The following is an 8,641-nucleotide window of genomic DNA, read 5'->3' as shown; positions in this document are numbered from 1 at the left end:
GGCAGAAGTTGTAAAGATGCAAATTTATGCTTGATGTAAAGGGAAAAAAATCCTGCCAAAATACAGGATCAGAAACTTATTAGCTGTGTGACCCAGGGTAAATTATTTAATCTGTTTACCTCAGTTTCCTCATCTGTAAGATGGGAATGATAATAACAGCACCTGCCTCATAGGGTTGTTGTGAGGATCAAATAAGAAAACACTTGAAAAGTACTTAGCACAATTCCTGGCACATAGTAAGTGCTATATAAAAATTGTTGTTCTTGTTAACCAGTAGAGCTGTCCTTAAGCAGAATGAACTGTCTTAGGAGCTAGTAGATTCTTCTTCACTTTATGTCTTTAGGCAAAATGCTGAATGGTTACTTGTTAGGTATGAATGTAGAGTGTGTTCTTATTTAAATATGGGCTAGACTACTGAGTCGATTGGGTGCCTCTAACTATGTAATTTTGTATAGGTAAATCATGAGTGTGGGAGATACGACCTGAAAATAATCACATTCTCAAATTGATGTACTATCTTTTGAAACAGACTAATGAATAAGGATCATAGGCATCATCATAAGTGATATTATCTTTGAATACAAATATAATGAGCTTAGTCCTCTTCTAAAATCTGCCACCCTTTATTTGGGTAAGTCACCACATTTTTTGGAACTTCCATTTCCTCATGTATAAATTGAACAAGTTGCTTTGGATAATCTCTAAGGTTTCTTATTATTCTGACATTCTGTGACTGTCCGCTATTCAAGTACCATTTGTATAGAAAGAGCAAGCAAAGGAAATGAGATACACAAAAAAGTCAATTTTACTTCTTGGTAACTACTACAAGGAAAGGCCCAGTATAAGGAGGAGGTTGGCTAAATGGAAGTAAGTAAAAAAAATTAGCTAAGTGAAAAAGAATTCTCTGTGCTTTGTCTCTTATTAGAACCCCTAATGGAGAATTACAAGAGATGGCAAATCGGGTTGTGATACTAAGACTTAGAAATTATATTGTTCGCCCAATTTTTAAAGTGAGATGATGAATATCCCAATGAACTTCAGTTTCATCTCCAGTTAGATGAACTAAATAAAATAACATTTACCAACAGCTAGACAAGGGTGTACATATTTACTAACTCTACTGGAATAGCATGCAGAGGAAAGAACAGTAATAATAAAATTAGAATATGAAAAGCTATTGGTAGACTCAACATTTTTAGATCGTGTTGTGAATCAGACTGCAACAGAGCCTCTGAGAAGTCCAGGTAAAGAAATTACATCTGTTCAGATGTTATCTGTTGAATGACCTACTATAATGAACAAAATTTCCAAAGAACTCTGGTAAGTCAATTGGTCTCTCCAAGCTTACATTCGTATCTATTAAAGAAAAGATTTAGGTCAGGTTATCTCTAGATGGCCCAGTGGATGGAGAACTGGCTTGGATCTAGGAAGATCTGAATTCAAATACTGATCAAGACACTTATTAGTTTGAATGACCTTTTGTTAGACACTTAAGGCTTCATCTTCCTTACGTGTAAAATGGGAATAATAATAGCACCTACATCAAATGGTTCTTGTGAGGGTCAAATGAGGCAACATATATAAAGCACTTTGTAAATTTTTTTTCTTTTTTTTTTTCCAGGGCAATGGGGTTAAGTGACTTGCCCAGGGTCACACAGTTAGTAAGTGTCAAGTGTCTGAGGCCAGATTGGAACTCATGTTCTTCTGAATCCAGGGCCAGTGCTTTATTCACTGTGCCACCTAGCTGCCCCCTTGCTTTGTAAATCTTAAAGGCTTGTATAAATGCCAGCTATTAGAAGTTTCCTAAAGCCTTTGTGTACAGCACAACAAAAATGTGGCAAGTCCTCAAAGAGGTGGGAGTACCAGATCATTGTGCTTATCTCCTTTGGAACCATATGTTGGCCAAGAAACAATAGTTAGGATGGAACATGGAACAAGCGATTGGTTTAAGATTGGAAAAAGAATATAACAAGGCTATATATTGTCAACTTATTTATTTGACTTATATACAGAGTCCATCATGTAAAATGCCAGGCTGGATGAATCAAAAGCTGTAATAAAGGTTGTCAGGGAAAATATGAACAATCTCAGCTATGCAGATAATATCACTCTGATGGGATAAATTGAAAAAGAATTAAGAAGCTTCTTGATGAGGACAGAAGAGGAGAGTGTAAAAACTGACTTGGAGCTTAACATCAAAAAAACCCAAGAGGTTTATATCCCAAAGATGTCCCCCAAAAGAGAAAAAGACCAATTTGTACAAAAATTATTTATAGCGGCTCTTTTTGTGGTGGCTATGAATTGAAAATCAAAGGAATGCAATGGCTGAACAAGCTGTAGTATAGGATTATAATGGAATATTATTGGGCTATAAGAAATTACAAGCAGGATGACTTCAGAAAGGCCTGGAAAGACTTTTTATGAACTGAGGTATAGTGAATTGAGCAGAACCAGGAGAAAATGTTGTGCACAATGACAGCAATATTGTTTGACGAAGAACTGTGAATGACAACTATTCTCAGGAATACAATGATCCAAGACAACCCTAAAAGACTAATGATGAAGCATACTATCCATCTCCACAGAAAGAACTCATATTGATTGAACACAGACTGAAGTATGATATTTTCACTTTTTCATATTTTTATTTTATTCTAGTTTTCATATACACAATGACTAATATGGTAATGTTTTACATAATTACATATGTATAAGCTATATATGATTGCTTACTGACTCAGGGAGGGGGTAAAGGAGGGAGGGAAAGAGGGATAGAATTTGGAACTCAAAACTTTAAATAAAAATGTTTATTATAAAAAACAACAACCCTAAAACCCAAGATCTTGGCAACTGGTCCCATTACTTCCTGGCAAATAGAGGGAGAAGAAATGGAAGCAGCGTCAGATTTTATGTTCTTGGGCTCAAAGATCACTGAGGATGATGCCTGCAGTCATGAAATTAAAAGATGCTTGGTTTTTGGAAGAACTATGGAAAATCTGGACACCATACTAAAAAGCAGAGACAGCCCCTTGCTGACAAAGCTCAAAGTCCAAACTCAAAGCTATGGTTTTCCCAATAGCAATATATGGCTGTGAGACTATAAGGAAAGCTGAGTGTCACCAAATTGACACTTTTAAACTGTGGTTCTGGGGAAGACTTTTGACAGCGAGACCTTGGACAGCGAGAAGATCAGATCAATCAACCCTTAAAGAAATTGAGGCTATTCACTGAAAACTGAATATTGAACCTGAAGCTTAAATACTTTGGCCACATAATGAACAGATAGGACTCATTGGAAAAGTTATAGATATTGGGAAAGATTAAAGGCAAAAGGAAAAGGGGACAGTAGAGCATGAGATGGATAGATAGTGTCATGGAAACAATGAACATGAACTTGGACAGACTTCTAGAGATGGTGGAGGATAAAAGGGCCTGGTGTGCTGTGGTAAGTACAAGGGGTCAGGAAGAGTTGGATAAAACTGAATGACTGAACAACAACAATAACAGGTTTCTTCCTGGTCCTGAAAAGTTAAATACTTTCAGAAAGAAGGAATTTGAAAATTATGGGACTAGATTTTTGAGTTGTAAAAGTACCTATTAGAGATAATCTATTCCAACCTGCTTATTTCTACATATATAATTCAATTTTATACGTTATATTTTTTACAAATGATTTGTTAAAGATCAAAGAAATCCTATGACTGTGATGTCTTTTGAGGAAGAATTATATAGAGAGTTTTGGGTACTCACAACACTAGCAGCCCTATTCCATTCACATAATAATTCTGAGGAAATGTACACTTATGCCAAGTAAAAAGCATAGTTCTATGTTGAGGAATTAAAGAGTCATAGGAATATTGAATCCTCTTCACTCATTTTGCTCAGGTCTGGGGTTGGAAATGTTCTTGCGTAGTGTGACAGAGATCCACTTCTTCCCATTTCTACCTTTCATAAGAAGGGTGGCAAATAAGATCCAGTTAAAACAAATGCTTCATATTTTATGAAGTAATGAGAGACAGGCTGTCAGACAGAGTACTTCTGAAGAGGTCTCCATTTGTGGGATAGGCTGAGGAGCTTAATTCCAGAGAAATCATGATGACATAATGGAAATGCCTTCTAGAGACCTTGGAGTATACAAGGCATTCTTTAACTGGTTCTGCTTTGCTAACCACATAGTGAGGAGAAGCCTTTTCAATTAGTTTTGTGTCTAGAACTTGGAGTACCTAGTACTTAGACACTAGAGAGCAGATAACCTTGGTTACCCCTTCTCTTCAACTACTTTTTGTCTGACTCCTCTGGAAATGACATGCAATGAGAGAGGGTGTTGTAAAGTGAGGCCTTGGGCCTTCTCCTTTCTGAGGCTGATGACCCCATAAAATTTACATATCAGGAAAGAGCTGCTGGGAGAGTGAACCTACAGTGTACTCCCTACAATGATATACTTCATATATAATATTTTATCCTCAAATGATGCTCAAACAACCTCTCCAGGTAGGTACTAAAAATGTCTTTCAGAGAGAAGTAATTAACAAATCATTTTACAAATGGAGAAACAGGCTCAGAGAGATTAAGTGAATTGTACAAAGCTACATGGCTAATAAGTAGCAAAGGTAGGGGGTCTCCTGACTCTAAGTGCAATGTACTTCCTACCATGTTTTGTTGCCTTGGTTCTTCACCATCTCACAACTAAACTAGTTTCATATCTGCCTTCTTTTTCCTTCAGAAGGTGCTCAATCCAGTTGGTTATGGCAAGAAATAGAATATTCCCATCTGGATAGAGTAGCAACAGTGATTAGGATGATAAAAACAGGAGGAAATAGAAACAAAGGGGTGGACATTTTGTACATGGGAATCACATTGTACTGGGTCTTTAGAAAATGTTCCTTTTACATATGGCTATGCAGATAAGTAAGCTTGCCTAATGTCAGCTTGGTGCATATTAGCAGGGCCAGAAGTCATTAAGCCCATGTTCCTGGCCTCTACCTTCAGCCTACTCTTTCTATTGAGCCACATTGCCTCTGGTCATAAATGTTTGTTCAATTGAACCTTGGTTGTTTCCCCCCAACCCTTGACTTATCTTTTCATCAGTACATAGACTTTGAGAGCCTGAATTGCTGAGAGGTTAAGAAACTTGCTCATAGTTCATAAAATCATAGATCAGAACCTGGAAGACCACTTGAAAGTCATGTAGGTCAGGCATAGGAGCAGCTAGGTAGCATGTGGATTAGATTACTGGAACTCTGGAAAACCTAAGGTCAACTCCAGCCTCAAACAACAGCTATGGGACCCAAGTCAAGTCACTTGACATCTGTCTGCTTTCACTTTCCTCATCTACACAATGGGACCTATGGTGAGGACAAATGAGATACTGTTTATAAAGTGCTTTTGCAAACCTTAAAACCCTATATAAAGATTAGCTGCTATTATTATATTGAATGTGTTAAGAGGAAAAAATTGAGCTCAGGTATCCTGGTACTTCAATTCAATCAGAAAGGGAGTCATTTAATTCCTTTGCTGTTGAATTGAATATGACAATTGTGCCCCCTGTGTGTTGTCTAAGGCAGGCTCTGAGCCCTTATTATGACACAATGGGATTTGAATTAATCATGAAAGAAATACCTAAGTGCCACTGAAATAGGAATTTTCTGGTGTTAAAAGTTTGCGTTCATACAAAGTAATAATAAAAGATGTCTCTCCTTGAACACTTCCTCTGTCCTCCCTCATCCCTTGTTGCACTCTAGAACGCTGTCTCTTTTGCCCACCCCTAGTTCTGGCTCTGGTAGGCAGTGGTAGGTGCTAGCCGTAAATGCAATGAGCCATAGAAAAAATGGCCTTTCTTCTCTCCCCAGAAAACTCTTTGGGTCGGGGTGGGGTGTAAATTAGTCAATGGCTGAGGTAGTGAGGGAGAGAAAGGAAAGGGCAACCCCTGGCGAGTCAGGTCCTTAATCCTGAAATCCAGGTAGGGCTAAGTATAGCGGAGAGGCAGGCAGGTCTCCAGAGGAAGATGCTCAAACCTCTTAAGAGGCATCGAGTCTAAGGACTCGGCGGCCCTGGTCGCGTGTCACCCTGTGGCAGTGACATCTTTGGAACCAACTCCTGGCAGAATTGAGGGTTTCTGAAATTGGCAGAGGCCCACAGGGTGAGGTCGGTCTTCGGTCTCTGGGGCTGGCCAGGGACTTCCTTAACACCCGGCCCTTCCAAGGACCTTGGTCCTTGATCCTTGAACCTGTTCGGATCAAGAAGCTGGCTATCTAAGCACGCTAAAGTTACTTTCCTCAAGAGCCTGGCTCTGGTAAGCTTAGGAGCGGAGGAAGGGGCGGGTGAGGGAGGAAGCTGGTGGCCGGGTGGGAAGGCGAGCCCCAGAGCCATGTGCAGCAGACCCTCCTGGGGACCAGACATTCTATTGGGCCGTCGGGGGAGTCGGGGGAGGTGCTGGTTGGCGCGGCCCTAGCCCAGGCCAAAACCCGGGCTTCTGGAGATGGTGGGACGTTCTTGGAATGAGCTCGGAAGCTGGGGCGGCGCCACGTGCACGCTCCTGGAATTTGCTATTCCTCCTCCTCCTGCCCCTCCACCCCCCATCATCCCACCCTCCTTTCTGTCTCGCTCCTCCTGCTTGCGCGGCGGGCTGCAGCTGCAGCGGCGGCGAAAGCTCAGTCTTTAGAGCCTCTGCAAGGAGTGGGAGCGAAGCCGGCTTTATTAGAGGTGGTGGGGCGAAGGCAGAGGAGCAGGCACGAAGGGACCCTATTCTGCCCAAGTAAAGCCTAAGACGTTGGCCTAGAGGTATTGGTGCAGAGCTTCTTTCTTCCTAGAAAGATATGTCTAAGACACGCAGCCAAAATATGTGTGTGTGTGTGTGTGTGTGTGTGTGTGTGTATGTATGTATGTAACAGAGACCGACAGAGTCGCAGCCCAGTTCTCTTTCCAAAAGGGGGACGTCTCCTTTAAGGAGGGAGCCCTGGCTTACCCGGGGGGGGCGGGACACCCTGTGCAAATAGAGACAGCTGCAGAAGCGGCTCGGGAGCGATGCTCTTCTTCACTTTCTGCTCCAGCTCCCGCCGCTGCTGTTTCTCTTTCCCCACCTCCTCCTCTTCCTCCTCCTCTTCTTTCTCTTCCTCCTCCTCTTCCTTCTCCTCCTCCTCCTCCTCCACCAGCCTGCTCGAGAGCTTTTGTTTTCCGGCGCCGAGGAGAGAGCTGCTATGTCCGGAAAGTTCCCAGAGGGATCGGCTCAGGCCACGCTGCTTGGGCTCTGCTGGGATTCTCCGGGCTTTGTCCTTTGTCCGAGGTGAGACTTTGGACATTTTGCTTGCGGTTTTCTGTGGTGGTGGTGGTGTGCGTGCGTGTGTGTGTGTGTGTGTGTGGGGGGTCCTTGAAACGGGGCTTCTGGGGGTGGGAGCGCCGGAGGGCTTTCTGTTCTGGGGCGTTTCTCGGAATGCGTCTAGGTAAGTGGGAGCCAGTGGCCAGCTGGCTGCCTAAAGATGCAGAAGTTGGGGCTGGGGGTTGGGTATTTTGGGCAACGCGAACCCAGTTGCATTTGGAGACTTCATTTTCTGCAGCGGAGCCCCCTTCAGCAAAAGAAAGACTCCTGGCAGCAGTGGCCTTTCCAGAGGAAATGCTACCCGGTGGACTGGGTGGGCACCCATTTTCCCTGACACTTGCCCCTTATAGCCTTTCAGTCACTAACCCCAAACCCTCCCTTTTCCCTCCCCTCTTTTCCCCAGAGTAGGTGGGATCCCCCAGCAATTAGGCCTTGGAAATGAGAGTAGTTGGCACAAATTGGCATATGATTCCAGATCTTTCAAGTGCCCCAAAGCTCAGGTTCAGAAGGTGGTTACATTGGGGATGAGAGGACTAGAAAAGATCTAGAAACCTTTTGAACCCTAGGACAACGTCCGGCATTTTCCTAGTTAAATATCCCAATGCTTTATTAACTGGTATTTTGTTGAATTGGGTGAAGAATTGTCTTGGGGGAGAGGGGGTTGGGGAAAGGCAGCTAATTCAGGGGCATGTACAGTGCCTTTTAATATTGTTGAACTGGAGGCAGAGGTATAGCTGTGTCTTTCATTGTTTCCTTAGTTAAATTCTCAAGGCTACCTTTATTTCAGATTGTCTTTTTTTAGATGGTCCCTTCCTCCTTTTCCTCTCTTCTTCCTTCCCCATTTTGGAATTATGCAGTTTTGCAGAAAAAACCTCCTCCCCCCCCCCCAATCAGGATAACCATAGTGGTAGAAGGAACATCCCTACATACCAATTTTGTCCCTTCACCACCCTCTCTCATTCAGGTTATAAATGAGTACTTATTGTAAAATTTGGACTATGTATTAATGCATATTGGAAATCCAGGAATTCGTCTAATCATGCGGCAGTGTCCAGTGAAAATGTAATGGTATGATTTTTAACCCCCTCTCGTTTTATATTTATCAGTATTTCCTCTTCCTTTTATTTGGTGAATTTGCTTTTCATTCAGTCTTAGTTTAAGAGAGCCTAAACTGGAAAAAAACCCCATTAGATCCACGAATGATAATTAGAAGGCATTACCTAATGTTTTATTTAGCTGCTTTTGCTGAGAATATTGCATAGCTAAAGGTAAAGATGTTGATGAATCCAGAGGTGATGTGCCTCAACATATAATAAGTTTTTAGCA

At 42.0% G+C, this 8,641-nt stretch overlaps 1 protein-coding gene across 5 annotated transcripts in view; it reads left to right on the top strand.

The window, feature by feature from the left end:
* The first annotated feature begins 6,627 nt into the window (after positions 1-6,627).
* GPR63 (G protein-coupled receptor 63) overlaps positions 6,628-8,641 on the top strand; it is a 51,501-nt gene continuing 49,487 nt past the window's right edge. For 2 of the 5 annotated variants that reach the window (XM_044005052.1, XM_044005055.1), the window contains exon 1: positions 6,628-6,780. The gene's annotated coding sequence lies outside the window, so the exon portion shown is untranslated. Of the gene's footprint in view, positions 6,781-6,821; positions 7,283-8,641 lie in introns of those variants that run through there. The other 3 variants (XM_044005054.1, XM_044005053.1, XM_044005056.1) reach the window with 2 other exon arrangements.

Source organism: Dromiciops gliroides, chromosome 4 (genome assembly GCF_019393635.1).
Source record: "Dromiciops gliroides isolate mDroGli1 chromosome 4, mDroGli1.pri, whole genome shotgun sequence".
NCBI classification, from domain to species: domain Eukaryota; kingdom Metazoa; phylum Chordata; class Mammalia; order Microbiotheria; family Microbiotheriidae; genus Dromiciops; species Dromiciops gliroides.
The sequence above is the reverse complement of the archived record's forward strand: the minus strand, read 5'-3'. Positions and strand labels throughout refer to the sequence as shown.